Here is a 27,607-nt window from a genome sequence, read left to right as displayed (position 1 = left end):
AAAGAACTCATAGAGATCTGTTGCTGACAGAAAAAAAACGCCTTCTCTACACCATTTTTGCCAGAGGGCTATAAGGTTCTCCTCTGAAGGAGAGAACTGAACCTCTTCCTCCAAGGCATGTGTCTTCTATACGAACAGCCATAAAGTTCTGAGGGCTGGTTCATCAGGAAGGGAAAAGCCAATAGTACCTTTTAAAAGAGTCCAGCATGCTCTGGCCCACTCCACGGTTCTGCTGCTCTTTCAGAAACATCTCCCGGAGGGTTTTCAGGTTCTCTTTGTGGCCAGCCTTTGCTGTGAACTCTGTCTAAATCAGGATCTTCAGTTCTGCAGCTCCTGGCTTGAATCCACTTCTGTGGTCACTTCAAAGCCACCACCAAATGCTACATATACAGGATTTTACCCAGTGCAGCAATTTGCTCCTCTGGTCTTATCAAATTAATTTTTGCTCTGTCACGAGGGGTCACCAAATATTACAGCGACCTGATGAGGGTCTTCTGAGTGAGAGATGGACGAGAATCTTGTTTCATTATCAGAAGGCTGGATTTATTGATATATGATATATAATACATTATAACTATACTAAAAAGAATTAGGAGAGAAGCTGCAGATGCTGCTAAGCTAAGAATAGCATAGAAAAGAATGAATAACAAAGTTCTCTGTCCAGCAGAAAGCAAGGACAAACTCTTCTGTGAGTGGTCAGCAAATCCAAACACTCACAGAAGCCCAATCACCGCTGCACCTGTTACATTCCACACCAGCCGATAACAATTGTTTACATTCTTCTTGTGGGGCCTCAGCTTCCCAGAAGATGAACAAATCCTAAAGAAAGGATTTCTATGAAAAAATGTCTGCAACACCCCCAAACACCAGAGGGGAGGGACCAGGGATGGGGAACTGCTTGGAGGCTTTTTCAGGGCTGAATCTTGATGTTTCGGAGACTTTTCTGGGGCCCAGATGGCTAGTGATTTCTTGAGATGGACTTGGGCAGTGGGAACTTCAAACTTAATGTGCTCATCCCTTCTTGTCCTCAAACCAGTATTTCCTATTCCCAGTTCTTAGGAGGCTGGGAGGAAGAGGAAGATGCCCTGGGACACTGAGGGAGATGAGGAGGAAGTCAGATCCCCTTTCCCCTCTGTGCTGCTCCATCTCCCAGCCCAGCATGGCCCCGGCTGCAGCACAGCCCTGGGGGATCTCCTTGCCCTTGCCTATGGCACGGAGGCAAATCCCATCCTGTACTTGTACTTCCTCTCCCAGAGCAGGAGCTAAGCATGGAGAGCAGGGAGGACAAATGCCCGCAGAAGACCCTGGTGGAAGAGGCTGTTTTGAGTGGCTCCACAGCGCAGGAAGCCAATGGGGAGGAAAAGCCCCGGAGATGCTGCATGAGGAGGGGCTGCAAACGCAGCTGGCAGGGATCTGAGGGGGAAAGAGCCAGCCTGGGCCGGGAAGGCGGCCTGAGATGGAGCCAGAGTTTGGAGCTGGTGCTCCATGAGCAGCTCCATGATGGGGAGAAGCCCCACACGTGTGTGGAGTGTGGGAAGAGCTTCAGGTAGAGCTCTGGTCTGATCAAGCACCAAAGGACCCCCACTGGGGAACAGCCCTACGAGTGTGATCAATGCAGGAAGAGGTTTCAGACCAGCTCTGAACTCCTCCTTCACCAGCGCATGCACACAGAGGAGAGGCCCTTCCGCTGCCCCAACTGCAGGCAGGGCTTCAGGCAGAACTCTCCTCTTGTCAGGCACCAACAAACCCACACTGGGGAGAGGCCCCATGAGTGTGAGGAATGTGGGAAGAGCCTCAGCCAGAGCTCCCACCTGATCCGCCACCAGAGGACCCACACTGGGGAACAGCCCTACGAGTGTGGCGAATGTGGGAAGAGCTTCAGCCACCGTTGCAGTCTGATCTGCCACCAAAAGATCCACACAGGGGAGAGGCCCTACAAGTGTGATAAATGCAGGAAGACGTTTCTGACCAGCTCCCATCTCCTCCGGCACTATCGGATTCACACAGAGGAGAGACCCTTCCACTGCCTCGGCTGTGGGAAGGGATTCAAGCACAACTCCCACCTCATCACCCACCGGCGCATCCACACTGGGGAGAGGCCCTACAAATGTCCCCAGTGTGGGAAGAGCTTCTTCAGCAGCTTTCACTTGACCCATCACCACTGGGGGCACCACTAAGGGAAGCCCTGCAAGTGCCCCAAGTGCGGGAAGAGCTTTGTGCACTGCTCCAGCTCCATCCTTCACTGGAGGAGGCACTTTGGGCAAAGCCCTGGTAACTCACATTTCCTGTGATCCATGTTGGGAACACACCTGGCTGCTTCTCCTTTTGGTTTGGCTTTAATTTTTTTTCTCTTCTCCATGTTTTTCCACTCTAGAAGATAAGAGTGTCAATCTGTCGCTTCCAAACCACTCAAATCCCACTGAAAATAACTGAATTTTAACCCAAAAGGGCTCAATCCCCTCTCAGATTGCTTGTTTTCTCCTCAAAAAAACTCAATCCCAGGCCAAACTCACTCCACTCCACAGAAACCGGGGTGAGATGGAGTTTGAAGGAGTTTGGTAGAAGTGGGATCCCAACGTGGAGCAATGGGATGGGGATTGTGTTGGGTGGCTGGGTGTGATGGATGTATTTGATAGCAAATAAAACTTTCAGAGTTACTGATTTCTGTCCCCATTCATTTTCAGTCAGTTCTGTTTGCTGAGTGCTGCCTTCTCAGTTGATTAAATTCCTATAAAAGTCCCATTTTTAAAATCATCTAGCCACTAACAATTCAAAAACCAATATCCAAATAAAACCACGCATGCCCAATAAATCTTTTAAAACTAATTTTAATTGTTTTAGAGTACTTAAGGATGTTAATAAAGTTTAATTGTTTGGTTAAAATGTCTGAGAAATTATAGTGGTGTTTGGTTTTGTGTTTAGTACATTTGTAATATGAATTGTTTTACTAAGGTGTGTTAGATTGTATGTTAGTTTTTTTAGTTATTTTTTATGTCAAGTATATTTGTCATCGAGGTAAAACTTTCAAAAGTTATTTCTTGGTTTATAATTTATTTATATTTATTCATAATGTTATAGTAATAGTTTTGTTTTTTTTGGCTTGAGTCATTATGGGAGTATTGTAGGTAAGAGCTGAAATTCTTATATTTCATTCTCAGTATAAGTATTTATTTTAATTTTTATTTATTTATTTATAATTTCATTCTAGTTTTTTAACATGAGAGGAAGGAAGTTCAAGGGTAGGAACATTTTTTCCTGGCTGGGGACTGGAATTCCAGACCCTGGGATTGTGTGCAGGACCACACAGACAGGGATCAAATATGGGCTGGGATCAAATATGGACTGGGATCCTATGGACTGGGACTGCACAGAGTGGGACCATATGGATCAGGACCACACAGACTGGGATCAACTGGACTGGGATCAAATATGGACTGGGATCACCTGGACTCGGATCACGCGGACTGGGATCTTCTGGATCAGAACCCTCCAGAACAGGATAGCCTGGAGTAGGATCAAATATGGACTGGGACTGAATGGACTGGGACGACACAGACTGAGATCACCTGGACTGAGATTATATGGACTGGGATCCTCTGGAATAAGGTCCTAGGGAGTGGGACCATATGGATCAGGACCACACATACTGGGATCGACTGGACTGGGATCAAATATGGGCTGGGACCATTTTTTAAAGTAACTTTGTTCTAAAGTTTTTATTTCTGTTGTTAATTAAGCTCAGTGAAATACCTGCTTGTGTTAAACTGCCTGCTTGGATGGGATAACATCCAATGCACACAGGATGAGGACACCTGTACAGATCTGCCAACTATCAGCACTCCCCGTCTGAAGGCAGAGTGGACCAAGGCCCAAAAACTGGAGGTGATAACGAGAAGCAGCCAAAACCGCAGCCAAGAAACACACATGCTCTGAAAAGACAGACCCAAGGAGGGGCCATGTAAAATCGTTTCTGGAATATGTAAAGTAGTTTATGGATATGCATGAGGGTCTATGAATATGCAACAGGCTGATGTAAGGGGAAAGGTATTTCAGGGGGATCCCCGGAGGTAACAGGGTGCTCCTGGCTGAGTGCCAAGATGCACCCGGCCATAATAGCCTTTGCTCCATGGTCCTGGTCTCCCATTGTCCTTTATTAAACTTTGTACATTTTCACAGGAGAGTGAACGTATTTTTCACATTTAGGAACAGTTAAAGTTTTTTCACCTTTCATGGGAGGGAGTTTTGAAGAGCTACAAGTGGCTAATCTGCCTGCAACAAGGACCATTTTACAGGCTCTTGTCGACTTTCCTGACACATCTTCTGCAGCTCATGGAGGGTAAAGCCCTGGAGGCTCCTTATGGGCGGTTATGGATGATTGCAGGCAGCGCCTCAATGCCCTGGATCAGAAATGCCCCCTCCGGGGAACCCCCACGTTTTCCAGTTTCTGTGAAGCTGCCTGTGAAAAACACGTTCAGTCTCCTGTGAAAATGTACAAAGTTTAATAAAGGACAATGGGAGACCAGGACCATGGAGCAAAGATTATTATGGCCAGGTGCATCTTGGCACTCAGCCAGGAGCCCCCTGTTACCTTCAGGGATCCCCCTGAAATACCTTTCCCCTTACATCTGCCCTCATGCACAGCAAACTTTACCCCCAAACTACTTTACATCTTCCAAGAACTGCTTAGCATGGCTCTTCCTTGGATCTGCCTTTTTAGAGCATGTGTGTTTCTTGGTTGTGGTTTTAGTCCATTCTTATCACCTCCAGGTTTGGGCCTTGGTCCACTCTGCCTTCAGATGGTGAGTGCTGATAGTTGGCAGATCTGTACAGATGTCCTCATCCTGTGTGCATTGGATGTTATCCCATCCAAGTAGGCAGTTTAACACAAGCAGGTATTTCACTGAGCTTAATTAACAAAAGAAATAAAAACTATATCCTTAAAACAAAGTTACTTTGACATCTACCATTACTCAGTGAGAGGTTTATTGTTATGGACACATAATATTGGCTCTTTGCAGATATGAAAATGGATTTTATACCTGTGGTGTTAAAGTAACTTCATTATTGTCTTGGTTTGAAAAGCCAGGTGTCTGCTAAGGAAGGCAGGAGCCTCCCATTGAATGGAAAATGCAAACCCCCTTCCTCTGAATTGTTATAATTTTGAAATTAAGGAGCTCTCAGGCAAAGATATGGGAGCAGGAATAACAGTTCTTTTTTTAGGAAAAATTTAAAATATACATGCAGTAGTAAAAAAAAAGGCCACCAACAGAGTCAGAACAGGACCAGACACCCTGTGGGTCAGGCTGTTGGCAGCAGTCCCAGTGAATGGTGGCTGCAGCCCTCCTGCAGTGACAGGTGTGGTTCTGTTGAAGCAGGGAGCCTGGAGAAGGGTGGAGTTTTCCTCTGAAGGTCCTCAGGTGCTGTAGATGGGACTGGTCTTCCTCTGGGAATCCAGTGGAGAAGACAGCTGCTCCTCTTGGAATGCAGTGGAAAAAGGCTGATTCTCTGGGAATCCAGTGGGAAAAGGCAGCTGTGGTGTTCCAAACCTCAGATTCTACCCAGGTAGGAATGCTTGGCTCCTCCCCCTGGGTGGAGCATCACCCAATGGCATGATGACATTTTATCAGCCATTCAGGGATACTCAATGGCCCATTAACAGCAGATAATTAATAATTAATGGCCAATCCATTATCAGAAGATATCTCCTGGAGTAAAGATTGTTGTGGAAGAGATAAACTGCCCAATGAACAGAAGATAACTGCCCCACCTCTGACAGATGGCAAACAGATCACACACTGATCTTGCAATCCAGGACCTGTCCTCACTGGCTGCCCCCATTCTCCAGAGTTCATGGTGTCCAGGGAGGCTGCAGCTGCCAGTGCCAGGAACAAACGAGATGGGTCTGGGTTTCAGAAAGCTCCAGAATCCATTTCTGAACCCGAAACACTGGGCAAAGGCAGGGCCATGGGGTTTTTATAGGGTATCCCAGGGGTGGAGTTCAGGTTTGGGTCAAGGGAGGAGATCTTAGCAACACAAGAAGGGTGAGATCAAATTCCTGCCTCTTAGCAAGAGGGGCACTCCACACAGAATGTGTTTCCAAGTCCTAAATTCCCCCTGAAACAACTGTGAAATGGTGGGACTTTAGATATCTTTGATCACTTTCATTCATTTAACCCTGTTTTGGCTGTTTTTAAGGGATGAAGATGAATCAGAAGAATATTAAGGCAGAACAAGCAGGAGAAGCAGCCAGGTGTGTTCCCAACATGGATCACAGGAAATGTGGCTCCACCAGGGCTGTGCCCAAAGTGCCTCCTCCAGTGAAGGATGGAGCTGGAGCAGTGCACAAAGCTCTTCCCGCACTTGGGGCACTTGCAGGGCTTCCCTTAGTGGTGCCCCCGGTGGTGATAGGTCAAGTGAAAGCTGCTGGAGAAGCTCTTCCCACACTGGGGACATTTGTAGGGCCTCTCCCCAGTGTGGATGCGCCAGTGGATGATGAGGTGGGAGTTGTGTTTGAATCCCTTCCCACAGTCGGGGCATTTGAAGGGCCTCTCCTCTGTATGACTCTGATAGTGCTGGAGGAGATGGGAGGTGGTCAGAAACATCTTCCTGCATTTATCACACTTGTAGGGCCTCTCCCCCGTGTGGATCTTTTGGTGGCAGATCAGACTGCAACGGTGGCTGAAGCTCTTCCCACATTCGCCACACTCGTAGGGCTGTTCCCCAGTGTGGGTCCTCTGGTGGCGGATCAGGTGGGAGCTCTGGCTGAGGCTCTTCCCACATTCCTCACACTCATGGGGCCTCTCCCCAGTGTGGGTTTGTTGGTGCCTGACAAGAGGAGAGTTCTGCCTGAAGCCCTGCCTGCAGTTGGGGCAGCGGAAGGGCCTCTCCTCTGTGTGCATGCGCTGGTGAAGGAGGAGTTCAGAGCTGGTCTGAAACCTCTTCCTGCATTGATCACACTCGTAGGGCTGTTCCCCAGTGGGGGTCCTTTGGTGCTTGATCAGACCAGAGCTCTACCTGAAGCTCTTCCCACACTCCACACACGTATGGGGCTTCTCCCCATCATGGAGCTGCTCATGGAGCACCAGCTCCAAACTCTGGCTCCATCTCTGGCTGCCTTCCCGGCCCAGGCTGGCTCTTTCCCCCTCAGATCCCCGCCAGCTGCGTTTGCAGCCCCTCCTCGTGCGGCATCTCCGGGGCTTTTCCTCCCCGTTGGCTTCCTGCGCTGTGGTGCCGCTCAAAACAGCCTCTTCCACCAGGTTCTGCCACGGGCATTTGTCCTCCCTGCTCTCCAAGCTATGGGATTGTGTACTTGCTCTTACAAAACACCTGCTGCCCTCTGACAATAAACTAGCAGAAAACCAGCAAAACTGAGACTTGAGGTAAACAACCCTTGGAAGGGAATAATGATGTGATCAATAAAGACAAAACATTTCCAGGCTATTGAGATACTTGAAATGTCAACAAAGGCTTGAGAGCAGAGGCTGAACTAATGGGGAACGGGTAAAAGAATCCCAAGAAAAACATGACCAAAGATTAAAAGAATTCCAAGAAAAACATAGGCAACTGACTTGTTGAAGCCTTCAGGAAATCATTTGTCGCTGATTTAGATAGCCATTCAAGTTAATTTACCCATGCACCTTCCACTCCTTTTTCACCTTTCAGCACCATAGGGTGAATTGTGACCATGGAATCACAATTCTTTGTATTCTGTTTTTAACTTTAGGAGAGAAGTCCAGCAGCCTAAGTACCTGTTACTGAAGTGATACCCAGGAACACCGAGTTGACACATTTCATTCTTGTGCAATCACAGCTAGCAATTCTAAGAGGCTAAGACTGGCTTCTTTTCTTGACACTTTTCTTGTTTTACAGCCTGCTCCGATTCTGGTGAAACTTTTTCATTAGCTTCTCTCTAAATGAAGAAAGGCCAGTTCAATGTCCTGCCCTACTGGTGCAGGTATACCATTTGGTTTGTCGAGCCTAAAAATGGAACTGGAAGGTACGGAGCTCCCCTGAACTAAGTGCAGCTCCCGGGTGCCTTTCGCCAGAAGCCGCACTAAGGAGAGCACTGTGACTGGCACAATCATCTTTGCGCGAAGAAGCCGCTTCTTTGCCTCCGGGAGCCGGAGAGAGCGGCAGCTTTGGAAAGGTGAAGAAGGAAGCTGCACAACACTGGGATTGTGTGCGCAGCTTGCAAACTGACAGAAAACACTACCTTACCACTCTCCTGCCTTTTTCAATCACATGAACATTCGATTGGAAGGTGTTTTGGACAACTTTCTTTTTCTTCTCGCAAAACATTCTGCAGACCTCAGTGCAACTTCTAGAACACGAAGGGAGATGTTTTCTGTGCTGGCACAGTTTCTCCTTGCCGGACATAGTGGAAAACCTTTTTGCTAACATGTAGATGACAAGAGATGCTAAAGATGAAGGTACGGAGCTCTCCGGAGCTAAGACTGGATGAAAGCAAATGACACCCATCTTCAGAAAAGGCAACTAGGAGGACTCGGAAAAGTACAAACCAGCCAGCCTACTTTTTATCCCCAGGAAGTTGATGGGGCAACTCTTCCTGGAAAGCATTGCCAGGCACATGAAGGAGGACAAAATAATGTAGTCAGCATGGATTTACCAGGGGAATTTCATGCTGAACAACTTTTTAAACTCCTCTGATGAATCAACTTGACTGGTAGATGAAGGGAATATTGTCTGCCTGGGCTTCAGGGAGGTTTTTGACATTTCTCTACATGGCAGCACACATACATACTGGAAGGAATAGTGCAAAGGGGAGGGAACCAGTGTCTTTTCAATGATGCTCAGTGAAAAGACAAGAGGCAGTGGGCACGCACTGGAATACAGGAGATTGCCTCTGAACATCACCAAATGATTTTTTACTGTGGGGGTGACTGAACCATGGCACAGACTGTCCAGAAAGTTTGTGGAGCCTGGATCTTTGAAGATCACCCAGTACACCCAGATAGAATCCTGGGCAAGAGGCTCTAGGTATCCTGGTTTAAGCCGGGGGGTTGGGCCTGCTTAGCCCCACCAACCCCTTCCACTCTCATTCATTCTGTGCTAGTGAATTCTCTTCGAGATGCATTTCAAGCACTGGCATGACAAAGTTCTGTGCAGACAGAGATCCAAATGGACATGGGATCTAAGTTCCTTAAGCAGTGTTCAAGAAGGATGTAAAACTCTGGGACAAGTGTCTCTTCCCAAACTGAATCCCTTTCATGGGAAAATTCCCAGCTATAGAAAGATCTTCTGATACGCATGCTTAAGACTGACACTGGCTGAGCAAATTTCTCCCTATGTGTATCTAAGACCAGTTAGCATCGTCACCCAAAGTGTTGTCAACATAGTCACAGAATGTATATTGTTAAGAAATGACAACTTACATCAGAATGGCAAATATTGGTCCACAAAATTGATTAATGTATGGGAATTATCTACTTGGGTTAAAAACAAAAATAAAGAGTTGGTCTTTATTTATCAATTTCATTGCAATATTTATAAGGGAAGAAAAAGACCTATGTCCTTAACTTTCTTAACTCGAAGAAAGATTTTAAAAATTCCTTGTAAAAATGTATTATCATGATCAGACTATTGAAACAATTTTAGTTGGGAAAAAAGTTCCAGATTTGTCTAGATAATGGCAAAGATGGCCAAGAAAATGGGAAAGAAACAAAAGAGAGCAAAAGAGTCAGCTTCAGTGTGCAAGCTCGTTCTAGAAGTAGTCTGCTGGAAAAAGGAACCCCCAGTTGAATTTCCAATGTATTCCTGCGCTTGATTCAGTAACTGGTCAATGTAAAAACCAATCCTTTTGTACAGCTTCTCCCAGCAACAAAAACTCCAACAGGTTGACACTACCATCATGCCTGTTCCAGACATATTTAAAACAGAAATGATGATTTTCTTGAAATCTACTTGCATAAAAGTTGCAAGACATTGGAGGGATTCCCACATTCTCCTTCCTCCATCTGGCTTGAAAGTATATTTGATAAAATATGCAACAAAGCACATGATTTATAAGGTAGAGTCAAATGGATTATTTGGGAATTGATCTCTTGATATTAAACTTCATATCCACTCTCTGTGACGTTTCTAAAACTAAATGTGGAGCTGAGGCATGAATCTGCCACAACAAGTTAAGCAAACATACACACTCCCCTTCACATGCTCCCCCTTCCACACACACCTTGGCACACACAGATATCATCATAGCAGATCATGAACACCTTGGAAAAGACTGAAATGCTAAATGCCTCTCTCTATGGGCAAAATAGCTGGTGCAATAATTCAAATGCCTGGTACAAAAATTCTGTTGAATATTTACCTCCTATTTAAAACACAGCTTTTCATTTAATTATATTTACAGAATATTTTCATTTCATTTGTTTCTTTAAAATTACTTAGTTCTCATTTGTTGTATGTCTAGGAATATTTTCTTCAAAAAATAACAAGGTTTTCTTTTTAAGAATATTAATCACAATATCCCAAAGGATTTAAAAATGCTTAGGTATTTTTTCCCTAAGTATTTACTAAAGAAAAATAATAATTAAAAAAAATGTATGCATGCTGGATGTAAAATACAAACAGAAATAAACTTGAGAGGTCTCCCGAAAACCTTAAGAAAAAAACCCATGTATTCTATAAAGCCCAGAGTATTCATCTACAGTATACAAAAATGGGCATGATCTAGAAGAGAAAATTTGTGCAACAGTTCTGCACAGAATTCTATGCTTTCAAGCTTTTTGCCCTTCAGGGGCAGTGTCATTCTCTGAACTGCAATGCTCTGAGCATGTTCTGCTCACCATAGCAGCTTTCTGCTCTGCCCTGGTACAGATCATCCTCCCAGCAAAGGGGGAGTGCAGCCACCACAACTCGCAGCACCTTCCCACACAGCAAGAACCTGAAGGAGAGAGATGGCTTTCACCAGCTGCTGCGGGTTCTAATAATGCCACCTCTCAGCTGCTGAAAGCCTGAATTTCTGTGTTGCAGTGTGTTAGTTTATTGAGTCAAATGTTCTGTTATATAGTGGTATGTTCAAGTGTTCCCCAAGTTATTACAGTTAGTCTCTCCCCTATGTTATGCCCTCCTACCCAAGTGTCCCTCAAGGAATCCCTCCCTCCTCACCAGATTTTTCCCTGTCAAGACAACCCGACCCCTTTGTCCCACCTATCAGCCCAAACCCCACCCTTTGTTCCAGAAAGTTTCCTGTCCCTCACCCCAAGATCAAATCCCTATTCCAATGCCCTCTCCTCCCCTTGTTCTGATTTGTTGTAGCCCTCAAAACCACACCCCAAGAGTCGCTTATTGGTTACTATATGGTGTCCACCCCCTGTTTTGAAAGATTTTAAAAACTTGTGCACAGAGGTGCTGGGAGGTTCTTTCAACATTTGTTCACTTTGGGAATTCTCTCCTGTGAACCTTTGCCCCGCCTCTCCTGATGAATTTGCTGCACTTTACACCACGGAAGAGTCTCCTCTGCTTCCTTCACTCGGTCCTCCGGTGGTCTCTACTGCTGGGCACTTGGCCTAGAGGTTGTGGCTCAGGCAAACCCTAACCTAGCCAGGTCCCCACTCTTGCCATTGTCCCTAGAGCATCACAGAGCTAGCCAGGGCTGCGGAGGGCAGTGACAGTGACCCATGCCCTGGCATGTCACAGCCCCCACAGCCACACCTGCCAGGCCACAAGCCCCAGCCCTGGTCGTCACTGCGGCCTCAGGGGCTCCTGGGCATCCTCACCCTGAGTGCAAAGGCAGCCTCAGGAGCCCCCCAGGGCGCTCTGGATCCAGGCTGCAGACACCCTAAAGCCAGCACTGAAAGGGACATGGATGGGGACTGCAGCTGGATCTTCCAGTGCTCACCACTCCTGACTGCTCTCTGAGTGAACCCAAACCTCATTTGCAGCACCTTGAGCACATTGACCCCACTCACCCCTCCTGGAACCTGGTGTTCCCACATCCTACACCAGCCCTTTGCAGGGAGTGACCAGCTCCCAGCTGCTCTGCTACCCTGGCCTTACTTTCTCTTTGCCAGCCATGAACTTAACAGATACACTCCTGAGAAACCTAGCACAACATTTGCTTCTCAGGAGCTCTTTGGCAAAAAAACTCCACTAATCCCTAGTTTTTGCACAGAGAAGGAGGTCGTGACAAAGCATAAGGCACAGGCAGGGCTCTGGCATATGAATTCCTGAGCCACAGGATTCCACCCATTGTTGTTCCCAGCTACTTTGCTGATATTTTAGAGCCAGTTCTGGACAGGGGCTGCTGCTGACAGGGTAGGAAAATTTGGAGAAAAAAAAGGTGCAGAAGACAACCAAAAAAAAACAAGGGGGAAAACCCTTAGAAATACAGAGCACAGAAGTCCTTGGAGATGGTTCAATAGAAAATGCCAGCAGCAGTGAGCAGAGCCCGAGGTTGCTCACTGCCACCCCAGGGACTCCTCAGTCCCCTGCTGGTTTGTGTCTGATGCAGCCCTGCCTGGAAAGGGCTCCAGGCTCTGGTGTTCCCAGCTTGCTCCAGGCTACATTATTAGCAGCACTGAAAGAAGAGGTGAAACAAAGAGCCATTTTCTATCCTGCCTGCAAACTCTTCTTCTTCAGTGCCTCTGCCAAAGATCATCCCTCTGTTAGCTTGGCACTGTGCCTGCTGCATCCTTGTCCCTGTCCCTTGCATCAGCTCCTGCTCATCATCAACACTCGCTGTCCCACATCATGAACAGAGAGAGCTGTGTCAGAAGAGCAAGGAGTGCATTTTCTTGACTGTGAGATGCAAAGCTGTGTTTCGTGTCAGGCACAAACAGGTGATGTATGTAGTTGTGAATGCAAAATGTGTGGACCCCGACAATGGGACAGTTGTGAATTCTAATAATAACTGAGGAGAATAAAGCATGGAAAAAGGCCTTTGTACCTATCTTTTGTTTGCAAATTAACCTTAGTTGATTTAGGAGTATTGGAATTTAAGTGTTAAAGATGTTGCTTTTTACTTGCATTTAATCCATAAAAAGCTCTGCAATAAGAACCTTTTGAAGTATAATTTTAGAATATTATTTGTATCCTTGAAACTGTAGCTTTGGAATATATATAAAGGAAATATGCTTATCTCACGCATTATTGAAGCAGAGGAAAACAGCTTGAGAAAGGAGGATGAACGTCACCTCAACGGTTTATGGTTTCGACCAAAGGGAAGCTGGACATCACTGTTATGAGATTTAGAGTCTCTGCAATTAAAAAGTGGACACACATCTGGGGAGCTGGACCCCACCAGATGGGCTTCGTCTTTCTCCGTTGGGAAACTGGACCATCACCATCTGGGAATACTCCTTTGAAAATACATCCTGAGAAATTAAAATCACAATAGTGTATAGAATTGTGATGTAATAATTCGGAAAAAAATTGCTGATGAGTAAAAATTGGAAATAGAAACTGTTGAAAAAAAACTGATGGGTACCCCTATAAATACCTGTAACCATCAAATATTGGTGTGCAGTTGGAGGGAAAACTTCCCCCACTGTACCCAGTGCTGTATTGCTCATACTTTACCATATTAAAAAATAAATTGATTGCTGCTTGAATATTGGCCCAGTCAAGCTTCTTATTCATAACACTGTTAGCTGTGCTCTTCTATGGGCTAGCCATGGCACTTGGTAATTAATATGCTGCCATGCTGTGTACTGAATTCACACCTTATAGGGCTGTGTTTACCGGGCCTGCTGGATCACCTGTACATGTGTGTGTGCCCATGTGCCCACTTCCTTCCTCTTCTCCTCCTCACTCCAGGACTGTAAGAGACCAGTATGGGGTCAAAGACCCTGCAGTATCATTACTCTCTAGTAATGCTCAGAGGTCCTCTAAGGGCTGGGTAATGCACAGCATCTGGGTGTGGGGCCTGTGCTAGGGAGAAAGAAAGAGTCTGTGAGAAAGCTGAGCTGCTCTTACATGGGACTGAAAAAATGACAGGAACTTTTTGGCATATAAAGCTTTCCTTCCAGGTCAGGGACCAGGGAAGGCCTAATCAGCTGTGGCCCTACTGGGCAAGTCTGTGCTAATTCCCAGCACCAAGTGCAGGGCTGTGGGGCAGGGCTCCTACAACAACAGCACAGCTCTGTGGAAGAGCCCAGCCTTGCATCTGGGTTCCTGCCTGCTTCCCCTTTAGAGACAGCTGTGGCCCTAGGATTTGTGTCTGAGGGAGACACATCCTTGGACCTCCTGATCTTTCCCAAGTGGCCAAATGGGGATGCACCAGCAGCACTGCTGGGAAGATGCTGGCTCAGTGGCTGTTTTTTGAGACTGTGACCCCATATCAGCTTTATGTGTGTGTGTCGGGGGGGGGGTGCTCTGGTGGGTGTGGTTACACACTCACTGGCCTTGGCAGAGCACAAGTCGGAACCTTTGAAGGTTCCAGCTGCTGTAAGGCTCAGGAGGCGGAGCTGGTGCTAGGCACAGTGTGGTACTGTGCTGAGGGAAAGGTGAAAACAGTTATTAATCCACCCTCAGCTAATCACTGAGGGCTGATGGGAGGCACAGGCTTGGTGGAGCTGCTTTGTACAGGCCACGGTGCTTATCAGCTGTGCAGTGTCCCCAGCAGCCCCTGGCAATGCTGGTGCAGCTGAAGGACAGGCTTGATGGGTCTGATGCAGCCCCACAACCTCAGACACTGTGGCTCCACCGTGCAAAGAAGCATGGCTGAGCTGGTTGTTGGTCGGGTGAGGACTCAAATATATTTCCTGCAACTTGCTCCAGCACAGTTCAGCCTGGAAAAAACGCATTTTTCCAAGTGTAGGGGAGTCAAGCTCCAATAAATGTCAGCTGAGCCCTGGTGCTTGCTCCCCTGCATGAAGCCTCAGTGAGGCACCAGGGCTTCCTGTCAGCAGGAGGGGAAGGGAGATCAGAGTTGTTGGAAGAATACGTGACTGAAGGCTGAGCACAGGGTTGGTGGTGCTTTGCGTGGCTTTTGCATGACATCCAGGCTGGCTGTGGCAGTGTAAGCTAACCTTTTGTTTTGCATCAGGCTTCATGCCAGAGCCAGCCCTTTTCCAGCCTTTGGGGTGATTACAGCTGTTGATCTATATTTCTCTCCCTTCTTTTTTTTTCAACAGCTATTCTACTCCAGCACCATAGGCAGGCAGTGATGGCTGCCTGTAGCTAACAAGACAAACTGAGATCTGCCTGCAGAGCCATAGGTAGGTGTCCCTGTGCTTGTGAGACAGGCCAGGACAACACAAACTGAGGCCACAGCCATGCTGTGCTTTCAGTTGAGCCTGTGGTGGAGCTGCTGTGCTTGTAGTCGGCATCTAGATGGGTCAGGTGACATATCTGTCTTATCTGGGACAGAAACAGAAGTACAGCCCTTGCACAGCATCCTTCTGCTAGGCTGTGCTAAGCTCAGGGGCCTCTAAACTGGCCCTTAAAGACCTAGGTCTCCACTCCTTGCCCAGATCCCCAGCTTCAGGGAGAAGGACTTGGGTTTAGGAGCCATGGCTTTTTCTTCCATCAGACTCCATTTAGAAAAAGTCAAGTTAAGCAGTTCATTAAAATTTAAAATACTGTACAGTGTGTAAAACCAAATATCCCCCTCCCCACAACAATCCCGTGCTCTCAGCGGATACTCTGGTGAAGAATACTGCTTTTGGCACTGTTTGCCTTCTCTTTCTTCTTCTTCTTTATCGGGTCCATCTCAAAACAGCGCCAGACCTGCACTGTTTTATCAGCAGCTGCTTAGGCCACTGATGTACCATCAGGGCTCATGGTCAGGTTCAAGATTCTATCAGTATGACCTGAGGAGGAGAAGGAATGTGAAGTCAGGGCTGAGCTGATCTGCACATGCACGTTTACTCCTGTATGCTCCCATGAGCCCTGCCAGCTTGCACAGCTGTCCCCCCAGTGGCTGTGGCAGCATGATTTCAGACCCCAAGCATACACTTGGATCAGTGGTATCTCTTCCACAGCCCCGTGGGCATGCTTTACTCCTAGCAGCATGGCCCCGGATTCTGTCCTGGTATCAGTGATGCTGCAGGCTCCAACCAAGGAGTGCAGCTATCTTCAACCTCTAACAGCCCCCCCACCCAGGCCCTGTCCACCTACCTTGCAGCTCTGCAACCTTATTCATTCTTGGATACTTCCATATAATCAGCTGATTCTGTGCAAAGCCATGGCCTGAAATGAGCTCCTTGTAGTTTGTGGACCATAGGATAGAAGAGACCTGCAAAGAGGCAGTAACACAGGTGAGACAAGGTGCTTGTGCTGATGCTCACCACTCGGAGGCAAGCATTGTCCCCCTCCTTCCCTGTGCCTCTGGGCCTGAGGAGCCAGCAGCTCTGTGGAGGTGTGCTGCCAGAAGGTGTTTGTCTCCAAGCTGATGTTCATCTCTCACTGGGGAAAGGGTATCAACAGCACTGAGGCAGACGCCAGAACACACGTTCCAGATGCGGATATGTCTGTCTCTAGTGCCACCTCCAGTGGCTAGAACATTCATCTGCCATGGGCACCACGCCAGGCCTGAGAGAGGAGAGTTCATTTTAAAACATACTGTTGTGGTGTGCTGTAATGTCACATTTTGGCCTTCCAGGTCATTTCCCCATGTGTGCCTATACCTCTCTCCCTTCCCCCTTGCCCCCATGCTGAGTGAGTCCTGTCAATCAGGCTTAACATTCCAGCAAGGCGTCGTGTGGTTGGTCAAGTTCAAAGGATGCCCCTATGCCCAGAGGTCATTGGCCTATCTGGGTGTCATCTTCCCCTGAGACCCTGCCCCTCTCACCTGGTTGGTGGCTCACCTGTACCTCCCTTCCCCCTGTCCCGGAGCTTAAAAAGGTGAATCAGACCATGCGGTTGGATGTTCTGTTGGAGCAGTTGCTCACGTTCAGACCTCTGTAACCATGGAAAAAACCTCTGGACATTAAACCCTCCAGCAGAATCCTCTCCTTTTTCTCTTCACCATCGCTTGAAGCTATTCCTCCTGAGGTAAACGGGGTTCCTAACAAGCCTGGACTTGTTCAGTGCCCAGATGCAACCACCAGCAAGCCAAGGTATCTCTGGGGTGATACACCGCAGTTGCTGCCTTTGGCCCAGCAGCGAGGGTCAGACTGGCCCAGGCACAATCTAACTGGTAATATTGGGAGCCTTTTCCCAATATTTGGCGTCCCTGAGGCGGGCTAAGCGACTCTGCAGCCTGAGACGGACTCGCAGCACCTCGGAGAAGCTTCTAGCAGCCGTGCATCCAGCTGAAAAGGGCTTTGGTTGCATAGCCCTCAGCTAGAGACTTTGGGAATATTCCCAGAAGAAGTTTCTTGGACTGTTCGGCACCTGTGGAAAGCCCAGCTCCTTTCTGGTGAGCAGATTTTCCAGAGGGAGGACAGGGTAGCCTCTCTCGCCCACAAGAGAGGTGCTGTTCCAGTGAAGAGACCTGCCTGTACCCAGCCAGCTACAGCTTCCATTTTGGGTGAGTATCTCTGCTCTCGGTAGAGCAGGAGTTCAAAAACAGACTCTGCCGTGAGTTCTGTTCCTTTTTTGCCTTTGCATTTTTGGCTGCGCAGCCCCACAGATGGGAATTCATTGCGTTCTAGCTTTTAGCTTTCTGCTGCCTGTGTTACTCTCTTTTGGAATTCACGCCGGAGCGGGAGTGCTCTCTGCCCTTCCCCCCGGCTCTGCAGCGCAGCGTGCTCGGCTCTCTCCACGTGGTCAAGGGATATCTCTCTCTCTCTCTGTGCGGGGGAGGGGGGTTCTCTGCCCATACGGTGCGGGGGACCCCAGTTTCGGCTTGCCACGTGGCGTGGCTGCCCTCTCTGCTCCACGGGAGGCTGCATTCCACGGCAGGGGAGGCTTTGTTTCCACCTCGGCTCCGCAGAGCGTGCCCGTCTGTAACTGCCCGGAAATTTTAAAAGCAGTATATACAGCTGCATTGTGAAGCTTTTGTCTGTTCGTTATCGCTTTCCTATCTGTGGTTTTTTTTAGAAATTGGTAGCTGATTTTAGCTTTGTTGTTGGTCAGGTGGGATTTAGTACTTTGCTTTTTTACATCTAACATGGGTTCGAAACTCAGCATTGTACAAAAAGGAGTGTTTGATAATATTGTTAGCATTTTAGAAGGTGGTAATGTTAAGTTCTCAAAGGGAAAATTGAAACAGTTTATAAGATGGCTTTTCCTCCACTTCCCAAAAATCTCCCCTGAAGAAATCCACAATATTCAATTCTGGGATAAAGTTGGGAATGAATTGATAACCTTAGGACAATCTGGCAATGCACCTTCAGCTAAATTTGTGTTCTGGTGTTTACAAATTCGAACAGCATTGCTCAAACAAAAGGAAATGGAGAAAAAGCCAAATGTAAAGCCATGTACCTCTGCTCTCCCTGTTTCTCCCTCTCCTAGCTCTAAAACCCCTAAACCTCTTTCCCCAAAACTTGGTATTTTAAAGAGAGCACACTCATTGGGAAGTCGACTCCCAGAGTCTGTTAAAATTGTCTGTTAAAATGCCTGAGTTGCCCTGTCCACAAGGCCCTGGCCAGGCTGCGTGGAACCTTCCCCAATCCCTTGTGTCCCATCCTCTGAAACCCACAGCATGTGCCAGCTTTCCAGAGAGCATGTCAGCTTTCCAGTGATGCCCAAAATGGCCCCTAGTCCCTAGGGGGTCCACAAGATGGTAGATGCCACATGGCATCTTCCCAAACTTGGTCTTCTTCTTCCCAAAATCCTCTTAAGCATCCCGAAACTCCAGCCCCATCCCCCTCTCCTCCTGTTCCTCGTGATACCTTTCCCCCTCCCCCTCCCTTTCCTGCAATACCCTTAGCTCCAACCCTCTACTCCTCCCAGGGGGCGTCTGCTGACGTGATGTCACCAGGTGTCCCCGCCCCCTGCCTTCCCCCTGACCCCGCCCCCTGTTCCCACAGTTTCCCTGCCCCTTGCCGGCCCCCTGTCCCCACCCCCTGTACCTGTACCTGTACCCCGCCCCCTCCCCGGCTTCCCACGGTGGGGACACACCCACTGTCTGTCCCACAACCTGTAGCTGTGATCCCAATGCTTCTGTTTCAAGGGATACAGAGCAGGAAACAGCAGATTCAATGCATAGTCCCATGTTGTCACTGGCTCCTGTTACATTTCAGCCTGCAGCTCAGGGGGGAGCAGCTCCAACTGCTAGTTGGAGTTCTTTTGGACGACAATTGATTAAAGAGATCTGTAAGTCTCATAAAGAATATGGTCCACACAGTCCATATTTCCGTGGCCTTTTAAATTCTGAACTGAGTAGGACTGTGGTGATTCCACATGATTTTAAAAAGCTTTTTTTCTTGTCTCATGACCTCCACGGAATTCAAATTATGGGAATTAGCATGGAAACAACTGCTAAAAGATGCTCTCCCAGGCTTGCATGCTGATCCAAACACAGCCAAAGACAACAGTGGTAACCCTATCACCATTGAGCACCTCTGTGGTGAGGGCCAATGGTCTTCTCCCTCAATCCAAGCTACTGCAATTCCTGCAGAAACACTCGAGAAAGTAAAAGAAGCAGCTGAAAAAGCGTTCTTTTCCCTACAACCTGAGGGGCCTTTTGAGCCCTATAGTAAAATTAAACAGCTACCATCAGAGCCTTTTTTGAAATTTGTAGAAAGGTTAACTAGAGCCATTGAAATACAAGTTAAAAAAGAGAATGCTGGAGAAGCAATTTTAGAAGAAAATGGCATTTACAAATGCAAATGAACAGTGTCAAGCGGCAATCCTGAGCCTTCCTATAGAACCTCCCCTACGCTAAAAGATATGCTTCTAGTCTGTAACAGGAAAGTGCCTCTGATGACTGTGGCTGAAGACACCAGAGCAAGGCTGCTGCCAAGACCACCCCAGCGTGTCGCCGTTGCCAGCCCTGCGCCTTTCCCCTCAGCACATCAGTACCCTGGGCAGCAGCGGAGACCAGGAATGGCTGAGCCCACAAAACCATGCCTGCTTTGTAACAACCTAGGGCACTGGAGTAACCAGTGCCCCCTGAAAAGGGAATTTGATGAATTTAGAAATGGCAGGGGAGGAGAACTACAAGCCCTCCCTGGGGGTCAACAACAACAAAAATACTGAAAAGGGAGCGCCTCCTGCCAGGCGTGCAGACACAAAAAGAGCAGGCCAAGGGAATAAGGGTAGCAAAACAAACCAAGCGCGGGATAATATTAATATTTGCGTAACTGAAGCAGGTGCTTTAAAGACCAAGTCTGCTGGTCCACTGTTGAAAGTGAAGCAAAATAACCCTTGTTATGATTTAGGTGATCCTGTGTTAACCTCGTCTTATGTCAATGAGCCTTACAGGTTGCAGCTGACAGAGTCACTCCACCTGGAGGACACTGGCTGGCATTTTGTCTCTGTCAATCCTGAACAGAAGGGTGCTTGGAACCGAATTCGTTGTAAGTACATTGTCATTGGGGACACCAAACACACACCACAAGAGATCAAAATTGCTCAGGGAATGACAACATCAGATCCTGAGCAATTCGTTCTCGGCCTGCATTGTTTCCACCCACCCCTGTTTCTTCCCAAGGGACAAATTGTTGCACAAGCTATCCCTGTGCCATCTTTACCTGAAAATATCAAAAAACGAGGGCCCACAGTTGCCCAGGTCCAAGTTATTGGGAAAGACAAACCCAAATTATGGTGTAATGTCAGTGGGGGTGGGGAGTCAAAACGCATTGAGATGCTTGTAGACACAGGTGCAGACTGCACAGTGATTCCAGTACAAGACTGGCCAGCACATTGGCCTTTGCAAAATGTTGCAGGTCATCTTTGAGGTGTAGGAGGTCTGCAATTGGCAAGACAATCCAAAAGCATTATTCAATTTGAGGGACCAAACGGACAATTGGCAAATATCCGTCCCTTTGTGTTAGATTATTCGGAACCTTTGTAAGGGAGAGATTTAATGGCCCAGTGGGGTGTCACAATTGATATTCCAGACTCTCCACAGCATATTTGTGCAGCAGTCATTGAACAACAGCGCCCCACCCAAAAACTGAAGTGGAAAACAGAAAAACCAGTTGATGTAAAACAGTGAGCTGCTCAGTAAACAAAAAATAAAAGTGCTTGAGGAACTAGTGGAAGAGCAACTAAAAAAGGGCCACATTGTGGAGACCATGTCCCCATGGAACTCTCCAGTGTTTGTCATCCAAAAAGCTGACAAAAAGAGATGGCGACTTCTTCACGACCTCCGACAAATTAATAATGTAATTGAAGATATGGGTTCTCCCCAGCCTGGTATGCAATCCCCAACAATGCTTCCCCAAGATTGGAAATTAGCTGTTATTGATATTAAAGATTGTTTTTTCCAAATCCCCTTGCACCCTGACGATGCACCGCGTTTTGCATTCTCGGTCCCTTCCATTAATTTAGAAGCCCCTATGAAAAGGTACCATTGGACCGTTCTTCCTCAGGGATTAAAGGTATCTCCAGCTATCTGCCAGTGGTATGTCTCTTCCCTGCTTTCCCCAGTACGTGCAGCTGCAGAGAAGGCCATTATCTATCATTATATGAATGATACCCTTGTGTGTGCCCTCAATGATGATTTACTCACACATGCGCTTGACCTAACGATCGATGCATTGATTGTTGCAGGGTCCGAGCTTCAGGAAAAGAAAATTCAAAAGATGCCACCTTGGAAGTGTTTGGGCTTAGAAATTGGAAATAGGACCATTGTTCCTCAAAAACTAGAAATCAATCCAAGGATCAAGACCCTTGCAGATGTCCACAAGTTGTGTGGGTCCTTGAATTGGGTAAGACCATGGCTCGGTCTGACTAACGAAGACCTTGCCCCTCTTTTCAATTTATTGAAAGGGGGAGAGGACCCAGGTGCTCCTAGGTCCATTATCCCAGAGGCACGGAAAGCTCTAGAAAAGGTTCAGATTGCAATGTCCACAAGACAGGCCAACCGATGCCGGCCTGACCTGCCATTCAAATTTATCATCCTAGGTAAGTTGCCACACCTCCATGGAATTATTTTCCAGTGGGAGGAAAAACAAACACCTAAGGCAAAGGACACACCAAAAAAGGACCGGGACCAGAGGGACCCTCTCTTGATCATAGAATGGGTTTTCCTCAGTCACAAAAGGTCCAAGAGACTGACAAAGCCTCAGGAGCTGGTAGCGGAACTGATCCAGAAAGCAAGGACCCGGATCAGGGAGTTAGCAGGATGTGATTTTAAGTGCATTCACATTCCAGTTGAGTTTAAATCAGGTCAAAATACTATGAAAATACTGGAACAATTGTTTCAAGAAAATGAAGTGTTGCAGTTTGCTCTGGATTCCTACTCAGGACAAATTTCGGTAGCGCGGCCCGCTCACAAATTGTTCGAACAAGATGTTCAATTTACCTTAAAATTGAGAGGTGCTCTAAGTAGGAGACCTTTAAAAAGGGCTCTAACTGTCTTCACAGATGCATCCGGGAAGTCCCACAAGTCTGTTATGACTTGGAAGGATCCTCAAACCCAGCAGTGGGAGACAGACATTGCTGAGGTGGAAGGTTCACCTCAGGTTGCTGAATTGGCTGCAGTTGTTAGGGCTTTTGAAAGGTTCTCAGAACCATTTAATCTGATTACAGACTCTGCATATGTGGCAGGAGTAGTATCCAGGGCAGATCAAGCAATACTGCAAGATGTGTCTAACGTCGCACTTTTCAAATTGCTCTCAAAACTGGTAAAGTTAGTCACTCACCGAGAGCAACCATTTTATGTGATGCATGTCAGGTCACACACTGACTTGCCAGGGTTTATCGCTGAAGGCAACAGAAGGGCAGATGCTCTTGCTGCACCTGCAGTGATGGCCACTCTCCCAAATTATTTTGAACAGGCAAAAATCAGCCACCAGCTTTTCCACCAAAATGCACCTGGCCTGGTTCGTCAGTTTCACATCACTCGAGAACAGGCCAAAGTGATTGTGGCCACATGCCCAAATTGCCAACAACATGCACTCCCTACAGTGAGTAAAGGAGCCAACCCAAGGGGACTGAACAGTTGTGAACTGTGGCAAACAGACGTAACACACATACAGTCTTTTGGGCGGCAGAAATATGTTCACGTTAGTGTAGATACCTTTTCTGGAGCGGTCTATGCTTCTGCCCACACAGGAGAATCATCTATTGATGCTATTAAGCACCTCTTACAGGCTTTTTCTTTCATGGGCATCCCCAAGGAGCTGAAAACTGATAATGGGCCTGCTTAAAAATCCAAGGAATTCAGGAGCTTCCTGCAGCAATGGGGAGTAGAGCACAAAACTGGCATCCCCTACTCCCCTACAGGTCAAGCCATTGTAGAAAGAACTCACCGTGATATTAAAAGGGTCCTGGACCAGCAACAACAGGTTCTGAAGGTGGAACCTCCCCACATCCGGTTATCCAGGGCGCTATTCACAATCAATTTTCTGAATTGTTCTTTTGACAGCCTGAACCCACCCATCCTACGCCACTTTGGGGGGAGCAATCATATGTTAATTAAAGAAAAACCTCCAGTTTTAGTAAAGGACCCTGAGACTTGGAAAATGGTGGGACCTTACAAATTGGTTACCTGGGGACGTGGATACGCCTGTGTGTCCACCTCCTCTGGTTTAAGGTGGGTTCCTTCCAAATTGGTAAAGCCCTATGTTCCCAAGGTCTCAGAGAAATCTACAGAAGCACCCCAGGTTGCTCATGCTGCCTGGAGAAGAAAACGCCGCACGCATTCTCTGGAGGAAATTCCATTTAAGCCTCCTGTCTGGAATAGTTTGTAATATATGTTTGTCTTAAGTTTCCTTTTACCGGTTTAGATCCTGTTGTTCGTGTGCAGTCTTGAGACGCCATGAGACCGAGCCTGCTTCTTGTCCTACTTGCGATCATTTCTCCAGCGATCTCCTGGTTAGTCCCTCAGCCCAAAGCGAATGTATGGACCACTCTGGCCAGAGCCCTTGGACAAGATCACATTTGCCTCTCCACTGCAACAGCCTCTGACCCTCTGTCAACTTGCCTGGTGGGAGTTCCTTTTAAATCCTCAGAGTTCCCAAATGAAATGTGGAGTGCCTTAAAAGAAGTTAACTTACTCACACCTTCCCCTGGCCGTTACCCTGCTGACAATCCTTTACTGTTTTGGCAGGAATGGGCGAGAAAGTTACCAGTGTCAAAAAGGGAGCCACAAGAGTTCCATCTCTTAGGCTCCATGAATGCAACCTTTTGCATTCACTTTAAATTCAATTCCCGCTTACCATATCATGAAGCTAAACCAAACACCTATCCTGACCCTAGCAACAGACAAGAACTGGTGTGAAAATTCAGTCTTAATTATGCACTCATCTGGTGGTGATTACAAGCCTCGTGAGCTCCCAAAGGGTGTGTTTTTAATATGTGGAGACAGAGCATGGGCAGGTCTCCCTCCTCGTCTGCTCGGAGGTCCATGTACCTTTGGCAAGCTGAGCCTGTTAACACCAAATCGAACAAACCTAATACATTGGCAAACTAAAAACAACACACATACATTGGCTATCAAAAAAAGAGACCTAAGGCAATTAGACCCTGACTGTAATTCAGAAATTGTTCACTGGTCCAGACTTAAGGCCACTGCAATTACAGTCCTTCTGCCGTGGATCTCGGCAGCAAAAACCATGGGAGAATTAGGCCGATTGGAATGTTGGGTTGCAAAACAGGCAAACCTCACTTCTACTGCCCTGAGTGACCTCTTATCAGATGAGGAAATTACCAGGCAAGCCATCATTCAAAATAGGGCAGCCATAGACTATCTGCTCCTTCTGCACAACCATCGCTGTGAAGAATTTGAAGGACTCTGCTGTCTTGACTTGTCATCAAAGGCAGAGAACGTACATGCCGCAATTGACAAGATGAAAACCATGGTGAGCGACATCAAGAGAGAAACTGACGACTGGCTGAGTGGACTGTTCAATGGCTGGGGACTCTCGGGCTGGTTGGGATCTATTCTGGAAACTGTGTTTTTAGTGCTGTTTAGCTTAGTTACAGTTATTGTAGCTTTTAGCATTGTTTTTGGACTAATCAAACGCATGGTGCTCAAGTTAATTTCAAGCTCATCTCCCCCTCCTGAGGTCTACCATTTGGAAGCCCTCAGTGCTCCAATGGATGACCTGGAGGCTTCAGTGGAAAACACTGACCCTCCTGTAGAGGAAGAACCGATTTACCAACCATGGTTTGGCAATCATTCTGCACCACAAACACAGTCCTCTTCTTTTTAAACAAAACTTGGGGGAGATGTTGCGGTGTGTCTTAAGCTTCCGGGTCCCTTCCCCAGGTGTGCCAATACCCCCCTCTCCCTTCCCCCTCGCCCCTTGCTGAGTGAGTCCTGTCAATCAGGCATAACATTCCAGCAAGGCGTCGTGTGGTTGGTCAAGTTCAAAGGATGCCCCTCAGGCCTGGGGGTCATTGGCCTGTCTAGGTGTCCCTCATCCCTTGAGACCCTGCCCCTTCCACCTGGTTGGTGCTCACCTGTCCCCTCCCCTTCCCCTGTCCCTGAGCTTAAAAGGTGAATCGAGCCATGCGGTCAGAAAATTCTGTTGGAGCAGTTCCTCACGTTCAGACCTCTGTAACCATGGAATAAACCTCTGGATATAACCCTCCAGCAGAATCCATCCTTTTTCTCTTCACCATCGCCTGAAGCTCTCCTCCTGAGGTAAACGGAGTTCCTAACAAGCCTGGACTTGTTCTGTGCCCAGCTGCAATCTCCAGCAAGCCAAGGTATCTCTGGGGTGATACACTGCAGTTGCTGCCTTTGGCCTGGCAGCGAGGGTCAGACTGGCCCAGGCACAATCTAACTGGTAATATTTGGATTCATATTCCAATATAACCTGAAAACTGTTAACCCTTAAGATATTAAGTTACACAAAAATGTTCCAGGTAAGGATTGGAAGGAGAATAAATAAAGAACAACAGAAAGACAGAAGATCTATAGAAAGACACGCACATAGGTACCAATCACTCTGGTTCAAGCCTCAATAACAAAAGAACACCAAGAGAAAGCAGTATCCAAACCATGGGCTGGCCTCCTGCTCTGGCATTTAATGCCCTGGGCCTTCATGGACCCACCCCTGGAGTGGGACTGCCAGTGGCTTGCCCAATCAGAGCCAGGGTAGCACCAGCTGCAAGTGTGTGATTGATTGACAGCTGGGCCAATCAGAGGTGGGTCAGGATAGCCCCTGCTGTGTGATTCACAGCTCTGCCAGGCCAGGTGCTCTGTCCCACCACAAACCAAGGCCTTACCTGCCCCTGGCCCCACAAGGGCATTCTGAGCATCCCAAGGTCTCTCAGGACATCGATCTCATCCAGCCGCTGACAGGGACCACTGTGACACTACAGAACCTCATGGAACCATGGGTCAATTGTGACAATGGAGATCCAAGGAAACAATGGTGTGAGTAGGGAACCTCATGGAATCAAGGAGACCATTGTGCAACTCAGGGGCCCTATAGAAGCAAGGGTCAATGATTAAACAGTGGGGCCCATATAAAAAAGGAGCGTTTGTGACACAGAGGGGCTGCATGAAGCCAAAGGACCCTTATGACTCTGTGGGGGCTCATGAAACCAAGAAGCCATTGTGACATTGCCAGACCTCATGGAATCAGAGAACACTGTGTCAATGTGGGGACCCATGGAATCAATGGAACATGTCTGCCTAGTTTGGACTCCTGGGGGCTGTCAGGGCCCACTGAATTTGACATATCAAGGGCCACTTCCCATCTGATTGTGAAGCACTGGGGTGTCGCAGACATCTTTTGTGAAAAATCTTTTCTTGGGATTTTTTTCTCCCTTCTGAGAAGCTGTGGCCTCAGAGACAAATGTAAACAATGGTTATCTTCTGCTGTGGAATGTAACAGGTGGATCCGTGATTGGTCTCCTGTAGATGTTTGGATTTACTGACCAGTCACGGCAGAGCTGGCCCTCGATCTCAGCCAGCTGCCTTTGTTATTCATTCTTTTCTATTCTATTCTTAGCTAGCCTTCTGAGAGCTTTTCCTTCTATTTCTTTTTAGTATAGTAGTAATGTAGTATATATATCATAAAATAATAAATCAAGCCTTCTGATCATGGAGTCAACATTTTCTCGTCTCTGTCATCCTCAAAACCCTTGTGACCATGGTCACACTGGGGGTCCGTGCTTTCCTTCCTATGGGAAAGAACTGTTTTTCTTGTCTAGGTGCCCATGGCCAAAACTGGGATTTTGTGTCCAAAATTCTCTGTATGCAAGGGTTACTCCCAGAAAAGATCTTCCCGTACAGTCAAGTCTGGCTAGACTTGGCCTCTGGTGACTGCCTCTCATCTGCCCCTGCATGCTGGGGCTCGCTTATTTCCTTCCTATGGAGACCATGGTGACACTGCAGGCCCTTGGGGAACCTGGTACACTGTAGGAACTTGAGGGACCAAGGGGAACATTGTGAAACTGTGAGTACCATGGTCCCAAGGGGCCAGTCTGAAGCAGCAAGGCTTTGTGGAACCAAGAGGCCATTGCTGCATTTCAGGGCCTTGTGGAGCCAAAGGGCCGTTGTGATCCTGCAGGGCACCATGGATCCATGGAGAGCATTGTGACATTGCAAGGCCCCCTGGAATCATGGAGAGTATTGTGACACTGTGGGGTCCCACGGAGCCAAAGGGCCATCATGACCCTGTAGGGC

At 47.5% G+C, this 27,607-nt stretch overlaps 1 pseudogene; it reads left to right on the top strand.

Annotated features, from left to right (window-relative positions):
• The first annotated feature begins 1,268 nt into the window (after positions 1-1,268).
• The window catches only part of LOC131096532 (zinc finger protein 189-like), a 435,229-nt pseudogene continuing 408,890 nt past the window's right edge, over positions 1,269-27,607 (top strand).

The sequence above is a fragment of the Melospiza georgiana genome, unplaced genomic scaffold (assembly GCF_028018845.1).
Source record: "Melospiza georgiana isolate bMelGeo1 unplaced genomic scaffold, bMelGeo1.pri scaffold_51, whole genome shotgun sequence".
Taxonomy (NCBI): domain Eukaryota; kingdom Metazoa; phylum Chordata; class Aves; order Passeriformes; family Passerellidae; genus Melospiza; species Melospiza georgiana.
Note: the sequence above shows the minus strand (reverse complement) of the source record. Positions and strands in the feature narration are given on the sequence as shown.